General features: G+C 34.8%; 1 pseudogene; it reads left to right on the top strand.

The window, feature by feature from the left end:
- The first annotated feature begins 11,030 nt into the window (after positions 1 to 11,030).
- On the top strand, positions 11,031 to 17,133 carry LOC125859509 (endoribonuclease Dicer homolog 2-like; annotated as a pseudogene).
- The last annotated feature ends 1,187 nt before the right edge of the window (positions 17,134 to 18,320 follow it).

Below are 18,320 nucleotides of genomic sequence, written 5' to 3'. Positions count from 1 at the left end.
GGGGGGGGGGGGGGGGGGGGGCTAATAGGACCTTAGTAAAGGTTAGGTGTGTCTCTGGGATTTCGGGCATAAGCTAGGGGGGTACTTATGCATTTTCCCAATCAAAATATATAGTTTTTATCTTAATAAAATACAATTTTATTGGGACTAGTTACTAGTTGGCAAAGAATTGCGTGAAATACAATGTTTTTAGTGATGGCACATATTGTTCAATTGAATGATCTAAAGATTCAAGTTTGTGTCTGATTTATGTTTATCAGATGAATTTATTTCTACATCTGGTCAAGTTTCAAAGGAAGAAAAGTCATGTCTTGTTATTTATAGAATAACAAACACTTTATGCAAAGATCACAAACTATGAAAGATAAAGAATTAAAGTTAAGAGCTTTAAGGATGAAGGGTGTCTAAAATACATCATACATAAAAAGTGGTCTTCTAAAGGATAAAGATCAAGTTGAATACCTGGAGGTTACACACTAATATCTTTTCTTGTGCCTTTTCATTATCGTAATAATTCTATGTTCCAATTTTACAATTATAATTGAAAACCATGTTGGATATTGAGTTGACAACATTATGTATATTACGGACAGTACAATAACTAGACCACAACTATAACCCATGAGAACCGTCTGCCAACTGATCATTGGTGAATCTCCTTCTTCTTCTTGATCTAGCTCAGTTGGAGTTGTTGCTTTTGGTATCCTATCATCACCGCCACAATGTTTTGAGAGTGGCAATCATCGTAGTCCATCATTTCCTTGGTATGACCTTTTCAAAAAAAATTCCTTTGGGGATGCATCCAACAAGATGATTGTGAGAGAGATTTAAGACTTCAAGAAATGTGAGGGATGCAAGTTGATGCAGAATTTCTCAGATGATTTGTTAGATGAGAGATCCAATGATTCGAGAACAAATAAATTTGCAATGTCGCTGGTATATGAGCTTCCAAGACATTATGAGATACGTTCAACCCACAAAGTCCAATGAGATCTCCAATAATTGGATGGAACTGGACCGGTTAGGTAATTGGATGAAAAATCTAGCCATTCAAGTTGTGTATATGACTTCTGTTAAAGGATAAGAACTCAAGTTGGCCACCGAAGTTGTTATTTCCAACTGATAAGTCCTTGAGCTTTCCAAATCTAAAGAAATCGGAAATTGGTCGTTCAAGATGGTTATTACCAAGGTCCAAAGCCTCTATGTTGGTGAGATTCCATAGAGGTTTAGGAATAAGCCCCGAGAGATTACAATCACTCATGTCCAAGTCATAAAGTGAAGGGATAGACATGAAGAATATGAATGCGACAAATCAAGATGCGCCAAATTAGAAAACTCACTAAATTTAGGTGAAATGAGCGATCTAGCGAATGTGTGGTTGATTTATAACTTTATATTTTATGAGTAGGACAATCAAGAATGTGTGGATCATTCAAGACACATTAGCATGGAGTACTCCTCGTGTTTGTACCAAGGTTAGAAACCCACATCCTTCTCAATAGAATATATGGGGCAATTCGGGTGGTGATTAGCCCTCCCAAATGTTATTATTGTTGAGATGGATTGGGTCAAGACAGACTAAACAATGAGTACCCAAATTTGAAGTTTCACCATATCAATAAAGTTTTTTTCTTTTTGAAAATTTGCTATACAAGCTTTTGACAACAAATCCATAAAAATTAAAACATGAAACAATGAATATATAAAAATCTTAGTTTTTTTACCATCAAAATTCTGAAATAAATTTTAAAAAATTACCTCTTTTTGCAAAATTTTAGCCCCATTGTTTTTTGAAATTCCAACCACAGGGAGGGGGAACTCATTACTCCCTTCCCCCCTCCCTCGTCCTCATTGAATGCTTTGGTGGGTCAATTAGGTGCAAAGTTTAAGTTGAAGTTTTTTTTTTTTTTTTTGAGGGGGGGGGAGGGTGCAAAAATCACTATGGTTTATGACTGAAAATTGAACAAAAATTTTTCCCTTTTTTTTTTTTGGATTTTGATTTTTTAAAGAATTGATTTCGCGAGGTCAGTTTTTTCAAACCACTTCTCAAGTTGGATTTTTTAGATCGATTGAGGCCTTTTTTAGTAGCGAACAACATATTCAATATAAGAAGGTAGGATGTACACAGATCATACCCTTACCATTTCGAGATAAAGAGGTTATTTCTTATTGATCCTCAATTCAAAAGATGAGTTTATTCAGACCTCTTTTGAAGTCAGGTCTTTCTAGTAGTGAACACCATATTTAGTATAATCTCACAAGTGAGTTTGAGGAGGCTAAGGTGTACACAAATTTTACACATATATTTGTGTGATAAAAATGTTGTTTCTAATAGACACGCGATTCAAAAAAAAAGTTCAACACTTGGTTGTAAAGAAAAAATATGACAACAAAATAGCAATAGAGAAAACAAATTTAGATTTACTCGTAGATGTACTTTGATTGATCAAATAGTACAGGTTTTTTAAAAAAATAAAAATACAGGATGATATAATTTATATGGGAAAATCGAATAGTTTTTGTTGGTGAAATTACAATTGAAAATAAACTGAAGAAAAAACTTTATCTTGAGGATGAGACATTGATATCTCGCTATTTTAAAGAAGATTCAACACCACGATAATAAATCTTTTCATCAGTCCAGTAGTAATCCTCTTGACTTGTTCCCTCTAGGATACAATAAAGCCCGACCACAAAGTACAACTCAACATACACTAGACAAAAGTTGAGTCAAAAGTTCAATAAAAAAACACCCCCTTCAACTAATAAGAACTTTCTCTTTTTACTCAATTTTATGCACTCTATATTTTCTTATACACAAAAACAAAGTAAGATCATCACTATTTACCGAAGGGGAGAATTCTTCCTTGTAATGAATAGGAAGATTATGAGATGAATAAATGGCCTAAAACGAGGTTGCATGAGTTACAAGGCATAAAAAGGTAGAATAATGAGTGAAATAATAGAGTTTCAACAAGAAGTTATGGTCATGGCTAACCACATTCAGTCACTAAAAAGAGGCAATTACTCCCAACATTCTGCTAACACAAAAGGTTGATGCAAACCATAAAACCTAGAGATAAAAAAAACACATGACGAGGGTTAGGATATTAATTATAGTCTACAATCTACATTGATAATAAACTGTGAAATATTACCAGAACAACGAAACAAAAGAAATTTAATACACCTAAAACTCATATAAACTCGACCACCTTTTAGTAAGCTTCACTCATGATTCCCAAAATATTCTGATTTTTTCTTTGTCGTTCTTCTTTGTTGCCCTTTGTAATCATAATCCGGATCGTTCTTGAATTCGCAAGCCAGCTTATTTCTCACTCTCACGCTCCTCCTGACTGATGACTCACCTTCTTGAGCTTTGTTACGTGCCTTGTATGCCCTTTTCTCCAATTTTTGGTTGGCCAACATTGGGTTACCTTCTGCAAGTAATCCACACACAATTTTGCGACAAAATAGGGGTTTCTTACCCATTTCTCTCATAATATTGGCTCTGAGTTCTAGCGCTATAGAATACTGAAGAGTTTCATTTGGGTAATAAACAATGGCATTGTTGAAAATCAACAAGAGATCTCTAAATAAGCTGGTGATTTTCACGTTCGAATAAACATCTTGTTCTAACTTGTTTTGAATAATCTGTAAATCCATATGCTGCTTAATTTGTTTAAAATAATATAGATCTTCCTGAAAAAATATAAACATTAGCACTAATAAGGAATATATATAATCCATGTTTTATGATGATTATACTATAAATTTGACCTCACAGTGAGTTTAGAAAGAAAAAAAATGACCATTGGTATTAAACATGCCAGATATTCCCTTCTTTCCAATTGTAGCACTATTTTATTATCAATCTATTAAAAATAAATGACATATGTCTATATTTAAAAATAATCAAGCTATAAAATTTCTATTTTATCATTAGTGAGAAGTTTTATAGTCACACAAATATTACAATGTATTTAAGACCACAAGTTTCAGAATTCTATGTTTTGGTGTTGAGCCAAATTAAATATGTCTTTAAAGATAAAAAGATGTAAACTTTAAAGCTAATCATGTTTCAATTAATAAAATACTATTTCTTTTTCGTAATAGATAAAAAAGGAAAGAACATGGGAAATCGAGATTTAAAATATGAGGATAACAAACCACAATATATAGATTAGCAATGTATTTACCTGACTGGGAAGTCGAGATTCAAAAAGACAACAATGCTTGCGAGATCTCACCACATTAAGGAATTTTATGAAATCTTGATTAATATTCTCCATCTTTTCATTAGATTTATCATCACCTTTTTCCTCATTTAACTTTATTCTTTCTTCAACTTCCTGTTTGGAAATATTTGGAGATTTTTTCCTATATAAACATAAAATAAATAAAGATATCAGTAATTAGATTACCATTTTGTTGTCAAACTTATAATTAAAAATGTGAATATATAATTTCAGCCTCATATGGCTATTGGTGAAAATTATAAACACATCATAGAAACCATCAAGAAGAATAAAATATGCATATGAAGAGAGATGACAAATAATCGTGCAGACTCTTTGAGAAATAAAGATCCTAACATACAAAGAATTGCTAGTTGGAGAATCTTAGTAGCTTTATTTTTTTACTAGCTAAATTTTTAATTTATAGTTGAGGGTTCAACTCCTACCTTGTAATCCCCTTCTCCATTTTACATTTCCCTAACCTCAATTTTGTTTTATATTTTAAAATAAATAAGAATTTCTTGTTTTGAAAGATGCCATCAATAATATGAAGTTTTTTCTTTTGGAAGATTTAAGCAATTTTACTTATCAAAATTTAGTTTATCCTTGTTAGTTATTTTTCAGTGTACCAAAAAAATAAATTTACAAACATTAATTTGGACAATAAAAGTACAAAACTAATGAATAATTATATGGGGCCAATCATCAAAGCTAACTATCAATTAGTGATTTTTATAAGGAAAAACATTAATTAGTTATGAAATTCGTTGTTAAAAAGTATATAGCTAATAATATTATTTGACATTTTGTCCTAAATATATTAACAATGTAGTTTTGATGTTTAGTGAAAGTGGTTATTCTTTTCTCTTCCTTTTTTTTTTGTAGTAATGATAAAATTGGAATCAAGAACACTTTATTTGAAAAAGAAATGAAATATTTTAGTGTAGATTATAGCAATTAGTGATACTTTATTTATGCCCCAATTCCTAAGCTTTAGAAAAGATATATATCTTTGAATATATTTTGTGTCTCCTAGATAATTTTGTTTTTGTAGAAATCATCATATAAATGTGGATCAAACAAAAAATTAGTGAAAACGCACAATTCTTCAAATATCATAAGTAAAAAACATGAAAAGGGAAAAAAGAGGGAGTTATGAAAAAGATAAATCATACTGAAGTGGAGTATCCCCTAGTTTGACTTGCTCTGTCCAATAATCTCTATAAGTCTTTGTAAGTTTATCTGCCATCAAATTTATGAATCCACTCTCATCATCTTCTTCTTCAGTAAATTTTGTCTGATATAGACTCTTAAAATGCCCTTTTAAACTTTCGTACTTGACCTGACATTCTACAGAGGTATATTGAAGAATACATCGAAATCGTTTGGAAATGGAATTTGAGAATTCGGCAGCCACCATTTCCCAATTTTCTAATCCATGGCAACGCACTGAACATGCCAACACCATATCTTCTTCAACTTTCTCCATTTTTTAAAGAAGGTTTAGAGTTTTTCAAAGGAACTAAATCACTTGGTAAATTTATAATCCATTTTTTTCTTCTTAAAATGGGCATACCTTGCATTAATTAGTAGTGGTTATATTTGGTAAAAATCTTATTTTGGTCAAATATGAATTAAATGAATCAAGACCAGCTAATGCGAATGTGGCAAAAAGAAAAAAGTTGTATTCACTTTTCTTAAAATAACATATTTTATTTTTTTACCATATTAGTGTTTTGTTATGAAATTGTTCATTTTTTCCAAGCTGAATTTGGAAATTTTACTCACTTCTTTTTTTAAAAAAAAATTGTCAATTTTTATTTTTATAAAAATAGAAATGAAGTGACCACTTTACAAAACACTGTTAATGTCGGTCTCCCGCTCTAAGTCTAGAGCAATCTCTATTGATTTTTCCTGACTCACCACACTCATAGCAGGACTAGGAACCACAATATACTGAGAAGAATTTGAATATATTGAATGAAAATAAATTTTAGAATATAGTACACAAGTAAAACTGAACAAGAAAGTGTTAAACTAACCTTATTATTAATGCTCTAAAAATCTAAATTTGACTAATACTCTACTATTTTATGTGGTTATTTAATATTATGGGTAGCATAAAAACACTATCTTGATTAGTGACAATGAACAAGTAAAATGAAACATTTATTTTCAGTATAGGTAATACTCCCTCCGTCCATCTTTACTTGTCCATTATACTCACGGATCTTACATGCTACCTGAGATTCCACGATGCTTTTAGCACTTGGAATTTCTTGGAGTTGTAGTTCTAGATTATGTTGTTACAACACATCTCTATTTCAAATATTCCAGACTGATTCCAAGACTAATTACTTATTTGCGGTCTACATTTGTAAATGATGAATGTTATGCTCAATCTGCAGTTAAGGATATCATGCATGAGCACATTCTTCATGCCTCGCCAGATCTGCAAAGGCAGATATTTTGTACTGTTGAGGATTTTGAGAAATTGGATCTTTTGTCCACGTTTGGATGGGAGAATGAAACTACTTTCCCAAATGTGCTTGGAGATGTTATTGAGTCCTTTGCTAGAGTGTGATCTTTGTTGATACTTGCTTCTATAAAGATGCTACATTTCTAAGCATAAGACCTCTACTCGAATAGTCGATCAAATAATAAAACTCTATCCAACAAGACAGTTAAGTGAACTATGTGACCCAAAAAAATTTCATGCGACAAGAATTCGACATTTGAGACATAAAATTATGTGGGACTCTACAAGATGTGTCCAATTACATTTAAGGTTCTTGGAGACTACTTACCCTAAACTCTAGCTCACACATATATAAAGTGTAATATATTTCCTTGAATAGGCATCTCTAAAATTTCATATATTCATGAAATATTCATAAAGTGATCAAGATGTGGGTGCACTCTTCTTGACAACCAAATATTTTAACAAGATCCATAAAACCCTTTCACGGAGATCAAATAAATCCTAAGGAGGTCCACATCATCCTTAGTTTGAGTGACACTAACAGCCCTTGAATCACGGAGAAATCTTAAGAGAGAGGAATCAAGGAATAAACATATTTGTACTCACAATCTTTATGAATAAAATCATTCTTTTTTATTTATTATGTGATTGCAATATATTTTTTGTATTTGAGAAAAAATATTGCAAATAAATTGGCACGCCCAGTGTGACCCAATTTACCCTTCATCTCCTCTCTCACAAATCAAATGAAAATCTGAAGCCACAAACCACAAAGATAGAAACCCCATTTTTGTGGGTACTTCAAGTCTCGTCTTTGAGTGTATCAAGTTTATACTCCGACAAGCCTTGAAGTAGGGGGCATTTATAAACACCAAAATTTTGTGGAACTCTATGAGATGATTACCCTTCCTCAAGAAAAGTGTGACAATTTGGAAAGTCACGATTAGTGGGAACATCCTCCTGAACGAGCTCAACACGCTTTGTAGCTTAGGACAAGTTTAAATTGGGTTTCAATATCATTGTTGTCAATGTACGCAAATCATACTCATTCAAATTACCAAAATTCTAGTATTAAATGTCTCAACATTTAATAGGTCGCTCAAATACTTTAATATAGAAAAAAGATTATTATTTTTCTTTTATGTCCTAAAATTTTTACATAGGCTATGGATCACTGTGGTCCAAGCCAAGTGACACTTTGCATTAGGTATCTGGACAATAAGAACTCCTACGCACCCAATGCAACACACAATGCTTACAAGTTTTATTTTATGTCCTATATTTTTACATAACCTATGGATCATTGTGGTCCAAGGCAAGTGCCACTTTGCATTAGGTATCTGGACAATAATAACTCATGCACACCCAATGCTAAGTAATTAAAAACCAAATTAAATAAAATTTAAGTGAATATCAAAGCTAGCAGTATATTGATCATACTAGTATAAAAGGTTTACAGTATTAGGCATTATGTGGAAGTTATTATAAAGGCATTTGTCAAAAAATATTGATATGAACAACAACTACATGTCAATTCTAAGCTAGTTGGGTCAATTCTCTTGGGTTTTTGGATCAGGGCGAGGAGGAATGGATGTACAAGTGACATGTATAAGTTATACTTCCAATCCCCATACTACCTTAATCTAATAATTAAATCATGAAGACATAAAGAACTTCACAGATTGGAGGTGCACCAAAATTCAATTAATACCTACCTAGAATAGTAGGGTTCATGGAACATAATAAAAAGGCAATTTAATATATTGTTCACTACAGGAAAATTCCTTTTGCATCAGAAATATTTTTTTTTAGCATTCAATCAAAACATTACCTGGTCGTCAAGGAAGTGAGTTGAGAACCACGAGGTATCAAGTACAATTTTCAGCGGTGGCAAAAATGTAGGTGATTTCTTCTATTTATGCTTTGAAGGATAGACTTACCGAGTATCACAATCAAGAAAGCATGGTTTAGAAATAGAAAGGAAGAGGGAGAAATATCAATTGATGTAATTCTAGACGCAAGAACAATAAAGTGAACCACAATCAAGCAAACAAAATATATTATTAAGAAACAGAAAAAAAGACAGATTTATAAGTAAAAAAAAGACGGTCTAGCAACTAAAAGACATTTAATTACTAGAATAAACTCTAAGGGTGAAAAGAAATTGAACTCATACTAGTGGAGACTAACCTAAGTAATCAAGAGGGTTTAATTGAACAGATATGAGGGTTTCTTCAAACTCACAAAGAAGCCTAAACATCAAATGTTCATTCAAAAACCAACTCCTAAAATAAACCCTAGTTTCCACTATTTATAATAATAGATAAACTAACCTAAGCTAGTTACAATAATACCCTTGAGCTAAAACCAAGGAAAGTCTAGCGTATTAATTATTTAAAATTTAGTCATCATATATATATGAACAATGCCTATTATACTGTTTGAGGTCATTCTCATTATTTTAAGTCAAACTTCAACAAATCTTGTGTGTGCATCTCCATGCTTTTGGGAGATAAATATTACATAGAAGGTATGAGATGACCCCAAAGGCACTTGATCGATTTTTATTCTCGTCTGATTAATTAATTTCTACAAAAGATCTATCTGACTATGGAGTGAATGATTTGATCAATGAATATTCATTTTTTTTCTTCAATGTCGAATGAATTTGCACCAATTAATCAACTCCGATCGAACTAATCAAACCCCAAAACAAATTATAAATTTTAGTTAGGATTCTAGGAGACAAAATTTTGTTTGCAACAAATCTTATATATGGAATATTAACTCCAACCACAATATAAATATGACGAAACAAGAATAGTTTATTAAGTAACAGTTTGGGTACAATTATGTCGCTCTCTTGATTCTTTTGTAGGATAATTTACAGCGAAAATGAATTTTATTTGATATCCATGTAAAGAGGTTTTGGTGGATTTCGTTTTTTTTTTTTTTGAAGAATTTGGTTATCAAGAACATTCCACCCACATCTTGATATCTTTGTAAATATTTCATGAATTTATGAAATTTTCAAGATCCCTCTCTAAGGGATATATTACCCTTTATATACTGTAAGCTATGAGTACTTTTCAAGAATCCTAACTGAAACTGGACTCATCTGGTAGAGCCCCACACAATTTTGATGTCTACAAATGTCGAGTTCCTATCTCATAAAGAAATTGATTTCTTTTTTAAATAATGTTTTTGATTGCATAGTTCAATTAACTCTCTTGTTGGCTAGAGTTTTATTGTTTGAGGTGTAATCAACAGTCCCAGAAGAGGTCTTATCTTTAGAAATGTATTAATATCCTTGTTGAAGCTAGAATAAACAAAGATCGCACAAACAACGGACCCAACAATATCTCCAAGCACCTTTGAGAAAGTAGTTTCAGCCTCCCATACGAACGTGGACACGAGATCTAATTTCTCAAACATCCTCAATAGTACAACATATGTGCCTTTGTAGATCTGGCAAGGCATGATGAAGGTGCTTGTGCAGGCCAGCCTTAACTGCATATTGAGCATATCTTTCATTGTTTAAAGAAGCAGACCTCAAATCAGTAATTAGTCATGGTGTCAGTATGAATATTTAAAATCGAGATGTGTTGTAAAAACATAATCTAGCACTGCATCTCCAAGAAATTCCGAACGTTGATATCATCATGGAATCTCATGTAGCATGTATGATCCTTGAGTTAGATCTTCAACAAGTAGTGAAGGATCATGGATCTTGTAATGTAGCAGGGATTCAAAGTACTAGACATTAACTATCTTCTCAGCATTCACAGGGAAGTGTCTTGGCATAGATGCATCGACAAAATCAATGTGCAACCAAATCCATTTCATAAATGATTAAGCTGCTACTTCCCCACATGAGTTGAGGTAGGCACTTATATTAGTACCTCAACCACATCAACTACTTCTTACTATTTCTAATCGTTTGCCTTGGCCTACAACCACATCAAAGTTGTGAACTTGAAAATTAGGAATGATTCATGCTTTAAAATCGAATGGTTCATTATGGATAAATTTTAATATTTTACGAGCACATCCAAAATTGCACAGTGTAACATTGGAAATGATTTTATTTTTGTTAATTCTGAGAAAACCCTCGTGATGACTTTCATAAGTCTTAAACAGTTGTATACTAACATCACATTTGAGAAAATAGTCTCCAAGTTTCCCAAGTTATTCCAAATGAAACTTCTGGAGGCATTTCTTTGTTGTCATTACTTCCAAAACCTTAGCAGTTGGGATACAAAGTTTTAGTTTGCAGTGATCCAAAAGCTTTCTTTCCAAGTTTATTCAGCATGACTGCTTCCCCTATAAAGTTTAAAGGTTGTAGCACGACAGATAGTTATTGGCGAAAGATTCTTGACCTCGAGAATCTTATGAATTCTAAGGTATACACATATGGCAGTGAATCTGCTATACTCCACCCAAACAGATTCACTCCCAAACGTGTATACCTTAGAATTTATAAGATTCTCAAAGTTAAGATTATTTCGCCAATAACTATCTGCCGTGCTAGAACCTTTAGACTTTATAGGGGAAGAAATCATGTCGAATAAAATTGAAAAGAATTCTTTTTTATCATTGCAAACTAAAACTTTTTATCCCAACTTCTAAGGTTTTGGAAGTGATGACAACAAAGAAATGCCTCCAGAAGTTTCATTTGGAATCACTTGGGTAACTTGGAGACTCTTTTCTCAAAGATGCTATCAGTATACAGCTGTTTAAGACTTATGAAAATAATCATGAAGGTATTTTCAGCATTAAGAAAAATAAAATCACTTTTAATGCTACATTGTTCAAGGTTGGATGTGCTCGTAAAATTCTGAGATTTATCCGTAATGAACTATTCGATCATAAAAGGGGGCATATTCCTTGTAACACCCCGTATCCGAAAATAGAGATTTCAGATTTCTAGTGTTACAGGTGGCAGTCACGGACACCATCCACGGACCGTAGATGGACTCACGGTCCGTCCTGCAGGTCCATGGTTCGTGACAGAAAACTTCCCCAGAACTCAGTCAGAAAATTTGGCTAAGTCCTGACTCACGGACAGACCCACGGTCCGTAGATCAGACCATGGTCCGTGGTCTGTATCCGTGGATCGAGACTTCCCTTACCCAGCCTCTGACACAAACTACGGTCGACCAGCACGGACCGTCATTCGATCCACGGTCCGTAGGTCTGACCGTAGATGAGGGTCAGCAGCCAGTTAGCTGAAAAATATTGATGGGTCAACTTCAGATGGTCATAACTCTTAGAAAAAAATGAATTAGATGTACCATGACCTATGGTTAGATAGATAATTGAATTATCTTTCCAACGCCACCAAATTTACTAAATTCCGACCTCTAAGTAAAAAGTTACTAGGTTGACTACAGCTCCTGTCTTGACTTTACCAAAGGGTTCAGATGGTTATGTGATCTATTGTGATGCATCCAGGGTCGGCCTAGGTTGTGTGTTGATGCAACGAGGTAAGGTTATAGCTTATGCTTCTAGACAACTTAAGGTACATGAGAAAAATTATCCAACTCATGACCTCGAGCTTGCAGCAGTGGTGTTTGTACTCAAGATTTGGAGACATTACTTGTATGGTGTTCATGTAGATGTGTTCACAGACCATAAGAGCCTTCAGTATGTATTCACCCAGAAAGAGTTGAATCTTTGCCAGAGAAGGTGGCTTGAGCTGCTCAAAGATTATGATATGAGTATGCATTACCATCGGGGTAAGGCGAATGTAGTAGCAGATGCTCTTAGCAGATTATCCATGGGTAGTGTAGCACATGTTGAGGAAGAAAGAAAAGAGCTAGCAAAGAATGTTCACAGACTTGCTCACCTAGGGGTTCGTCTTATGAGCATATTAGATGGTAGTGTAACGGTTCAGAATGGAGCAGAATCTTCTTTAGTAGTAGAAGTTAAGGAAAAGCAAGACAGTGATCCAATCTTGCTTGAACTTAAGAGTGCAGTCCACAATCAGAGAGTGGAGGTTTTCTCCCAAGGGGGAGATGGTGTACTTCGCTATCAAGGTAGATTGTGTGTTCCTGATGTGGGTGAATTGAGACAGCATATTCTCGCAGAAGCCCACAATTCCAGATATTCTATTCATCCAGGCGCCACTAAGATGTACCGTGATCTGCGGGAAGTCTATTGGTGGAATGGTATGAAAAGAGATATAGCAGATTTTGTGGCTAAGTGCCCCAATTGCCAGCAAGTCAAGGTAGAACATCAGAAACCAGGAAGTATGACTCAAGAGATTGACATTCCTACTTGGAAGTGGGAAGTGATCAACATGGACTTCATCACAGGTTTACCTCGTACTCGCAGACACCATGACTCCATTTGGGTGATTGTTGATAGTGTTACTAAGTCTTCTTGCTTTTTGGCGGTCAAGACTACAGATTCGGCGGAGGATTATGCCAAGCTTTACATTAATGAGATTGTGAGGTTGTATGGAGTTCCTTTGTCTATCATCTCAGATAGAGGTCTTTAGTTTACATCTCATTTCTGGAAGTCATTTCAGAAAGGTCTTGGTACTCAGGTTAATCTTAGCACAGCATTTCATCCGCAGACGGATGGTCAGGTAGAGCGTACCATTCATACCTTAGAGGACATATTGAGAGCTTGTGTGATCGACTTCAAGGGTAGTTGAGATGATCACCTTCCTCTGATTGAGTTCGCTTACAATAATAGTTACCATTCCAGCATTCAGATGGCCCCTTATGAGGCTTTGTATGGGCGTAGATGTAGATCTCCAGTTGGTTGGTTTGAAGTAGGTGAAGCAGCCTTGATAGGACCAGATTCGGTCCTTGATGCTATGGACAAAGTGCAACTCATTAGAGATAGACTTAAGATTGCTCAGAGTCACCAGAAGTCTTATGCAGATGTGAGAAGAAGGAAACTAGAGTTCCAAGTTGATGATTGGGTTTTCCTGAAAGTGTCACCTATGAAAGGGGTGATGAGATTTGGCAAGAAAGGGAAGCTCAGTCCTAGATATGTAGGCCCTTACCGGATCTTGAAAAGGATTGGTAAAGTGGCCTGTAAGTTAAAGTTGCCAACAGACTTAACAGTAGTACATCCAGTCTTTCACATTTCTCTTTTGAAGAAGTGTGTGGGTGATCCAGCATCCATAGTGCCATTAGAGAGTGTGGCCGTGAAAGATAGCCTTTCATATGAGGATGTACCAGTTGAGATTCTCGATCGTCAGGTTAGAAGGTTGAGAAACAGAGAAGTCGCTTCAGTCAAGGTTTTGTGGAGGAGTCAGTCCGTAGAGGGAGCTACTTGGGAAGCAGAAGCAGCCATGAAGTCCAAGTATCCTCACCTCTTTCCTTCCGATTCCATTCCAGCTTGAGGTAATAGTTCCTCTTCAGTTTTTCAGTCATTCATGCATAAATTCATTCTTAGAATCATGTTCTTTCAGTTTGTACTTGCATTTTCAGCGTATTTGATAATGTTCTTGGAACTCAGTTCAGTTAGAAATTCAGTTCTCAGTGTTTAGTGGTACGGATTGCAACCCTCTCCCTCTATTTCAACTAGATTAGTCTTCATTCGAGGACGAAGGGTCCCAAGGGGGAGATAATGTAACACCCCGTATCCGAAAATAGAGATTTCAAATTTCTAGTGTTACAGGTGGCACTCACGGACACCATCCACGTACCGTAGATGGACTCACGGTCCGTCCTGCAGGTCCATCGTTCGTGACAGAAAACTTCCCCAGAACTCAGTCAGAAAATTTGGCTAAGTCCCGACTCATGGACAGACCCACGGTCCGTAGATCAGACCACGGTCCGTGGTCTGTGTCCGTGGATCGAGACTTCCCTTACCCAGCCTCTGACACAAACTACGGTCGACCAGCACGGACCGTCATTCGATCCACGGTCCGTAGGTCTGACCGTAGATGAGGGTCACCAGCCAGTTAGTTGAAAAATATTGATAGTTCAACTTAAGATGGTCATAACTCTTAGCAAAAAATGAATTATGTGTACCATGACCTATGGTTAGATAGATAATTGAATTATCTTTCCAACGCCACCAAATTTACTAAATTCCGACCTCTGAGTAAAAAGTTATACCCGTTTTAGTGAAGCCCTGTCGGGCAGACTCGACCTACGGACCCAATCGACAGACAGTCGATTGATTGACGGACCGTAGGTCCATTCCGTCAATCACTCCGACAGCAGTTAATTCAGGGGTATTTTGGTCTTTTCCTATTTCATTTAACCCCTAAGATACATCGATTAGACCCTAAATCATGAGGTTTTAATCAGTTTAAGCCTAGAAACATAATTAGAACTTACCTTAGTCAAGATCATTAATCAAAACTTAGAAAATTAGAAGCAAGAGAGGAGAAAAAGGTCAAGAACCCTAGTTCAAGAACGCAGCAAGTTTTCTTCAGTTCCAGCCCCGAAATCGAAAGATTTCTCCGTGGAATTCGTCACCAGGTATGTGGGATTTCACTAATGGGTTCCTTTCGCCCATTAGGTCCCTAACATTCAGTCAGATTCTTGATTCCATGATTATGAACAGACCTAGGGTTTCTAGAATTTGAACAGATCATCATGAATTAGTTATTTAATTGTTCCAAATCAGATTATCAAGTTATTGCTCAGTTTATCGCATGAATTTCAGAACTCTAGCCATGTATTTCTTTAGTTCTTGAATTACACATGCTAGGTCAGATATTTCAGTATCCAGTTTTACATGCCTCAATTTATGAATGCATCATTATCAGATTAATTGTTGCATTCTTAGTTTGCATGTTCAGTTTCGAGCTATNGAGTTGAGGTAGGCACTTATATTAGTACCTCAACCACATCAACTACTTCTTACTATTTCTAATCGTTTGCCTTGGCCTACAACCACATCAAAGTTGTGAACTTGAGAATTAGGAATGATTCATGCTTTAAAATCGAATGGTTCATTATGGATAAATTTTAATATTTTACGAGCACATCCAAAATTGCACAGTGTAACATTGGAAATGATTTTATTTTTCTTAATTCTGAGAAAACCCTCGTGATGACTTTCATAAGTCTTAAACAGTTGTATACTAACATCACATTTGAGAAAATAGTCTCCAAGTTTCCCAAGTTATTCCAAATGAAACTTCTGGAGGTATTTCTTTGTTGTCATTACTTCCAAAACCTTAGCAGTTGGGATACAAAGTTTTAGTTTGCAGTGATCCAAAAGCTTTCTTTCCTAGCTTATTCAGCCTGATTGCTTCCCCTATAAAGTTTAAATGTTGTATGACGACAGATAGTTATTGGCGAAAGATTCTTGACCTCGAGAATCTTATGAATTCTAAGGTATACACATATGGCAGTGAATCTGTTATACTCCACCCAAACAGATTCACTCCCAAACGTGTATACCTTAGAATTTATAAGATTCTCAAAGTTAAGATTATTTCACCAATAACTATCTGCCGTGCTAGAAGCTTTAGACTTTATAGGGGAAGAAATCATGCCGAATAAAATTGAAAAGAATTCTTTTTTATCACTGCAAACTAAAACTTTTTATCCCAACTTCTAAGGTTTTGGAAGTGATGACAACAAAGAAATGCCTCCAGAAGTTTCATTTGGAATCACTTGGGTAACTTGGAGACTCTTTTCTCAAAGATGCTATCTGTATATAGCTGTTTAAGACTTATGAAAGTAATCATGAAGGTCTTTTCAGCATTAAGAAAAATAAAATCATTTTCAATGCTACATTGTTCAAGCTTGGATGTGCTCGTAAAATTCTGAGGTTTATCCGTAATGAACTATTCGATCATAAAAGGGGGCATATTCCTAATGATAATTCTCAAGCTTAAAGCTTTGGCAAAGAGTTTGCCTTCGGTGAAAATGTATAGTAGGATAAAGTAGAAGATTAGAAGCAAGAGTGTAGCTGATGTGGTTGAGGCACTAATAGGTGCCTACCTCAGCTCAGGTAGGGAAATAGCAACTTTATCATTTATGAAATGGATTGGGATGGACATTGATTTTATTGATGCACCTATCCTAAGGCACTTCCTCGTGAATGATGAGAAGCTAGTCAATGTACGGTACTTGGAAATCACTGCTTCATTACAAGTTTCATGATCCTTCATTGCTTGTTAAAGTGCTCACTCACGGATCTTACATGCTACCTGAGATACCAAGATGTTATTAGCACTTGGAATTTCTTGGAGATGTAGTGCTAGGTTATGCTATTACAACACATCTCTATTTCAAATATTAGAGACTGAATCCAAAACTAATTACTTATTTGTGGTCTACTTTTGTAAATAATGAATGTTATGCTCAATCTGCAGTAAAGGCTAGCATGCATAAGCACTTTCTTCATGCCTTGCCAAATATGCAAAGGCATATATGTTGTACTATTGAGGATTTTGAGAAATTAGATCTTGTGTCCACATTTGAATAAGAGAGTGAAACTACTTTCCCAAATGTGCTTGGAGATGTTATTCAGTCCTTTGCTAGAGTGTGATCTTTGTTGATACTGGCTTCTATAAAGATACTACATTTCTAAGCATAAGACCCCTTCTAGAATAGTCGATCAAACAATAAAACTCTATCCAACAAGACAGTTAAGTGAACTATGTGACCCAAAAAAAAATTATGGGACAAGAATTCGACATTTGTGATACATCAAAATTATGCGAGACTCTACAAGATGAGTCCAATTTCATTTAAGGTTCTTGGAGACTACTTACCCTAAACTCAAGCTCACACTTATATAAAGTGTAATGTATTTCCTTGAATAGGCATCTCTAAAATTGCATATATTCAAGGAATATTCATAAAGTAATCAAGATGTGGGTGCACTCTTCTTCACAACCAAATGTTTTAACAAGATCCATAAAATCCTTTCACGGAGATCAAATAAATTCTAAGGAGGTCCACATCATCTTTAGTTTGAGTGACACTAACATCCCTTGAATCACGAAGAAATCTTAAGAGAAAGGAATCAAGGGATAAACATATTTGTACTCACAATCTTTATGAATAAAGTCATTCTTTTTTATTTATTATGTGATTGCAATATATTTTTTGTATTTTAGAAAAAATATTGCAAATAAATTGGCATGCCCAGTGTGACCCTCTCTCACAAATCAAATGCGAATCTGAAGCCACAAACCGCAAAGATTGAAACTCCATTTTTGTGGGTACTTCAAGTCCCGTCTTTGAGTTTATCAAGTTTACACTCCCACAAGCCTTGAAGTGGGGGGCATTTATAGACACCAAAATTTTATGGAACTCTATGAGATGAGACACTTCCTCAATAAAAGTACGACAATTTGGAAAGTCACTATTAGTGGGAACATCCTCCCTAACGAGCTCAACACGCTTTCTAGCTTTGGACAAGTTTAAATTGGGTTTAAATATCATTGTTGTCTCAATGTACGCAAATCACACTCATTCAAATTACCAAAATTCTAGTATTAAATGTCTCAACATTTAATAGGTCGCCCAAATACTTTAATATAGAAAAAAGATTATTAGTTTTCTTTTATGTCCTATATTTTTACATAGGCTATAAATCACTGCGGTCCAAGCCTACTGACTCTTTGCATTAGGTATCTGGACAATAATAACTTCCACACTCACTGC

The sequence above is a fragment of the Solanum stenotomum genome, chromosome 1, assembly GCF_019186545.1.
Source record: "Solanum stenotomum isolate F172 chromosome 1, ASM1918654v1, whole genome shotgun sequence".
Taxonomy (NCBI): domain Eukaryota; kingdom Viridiplantae; phylum Streptophyta; class Magnoliopsida; order Solanales; family Solanaceae; genus Solanum; species Solanum stenotomum.
The sequence above is the reverse complement of the archived record's forward strand: the minus strand, read 5'-3'. Positions and strand labels throughout refer to the sequence as shown.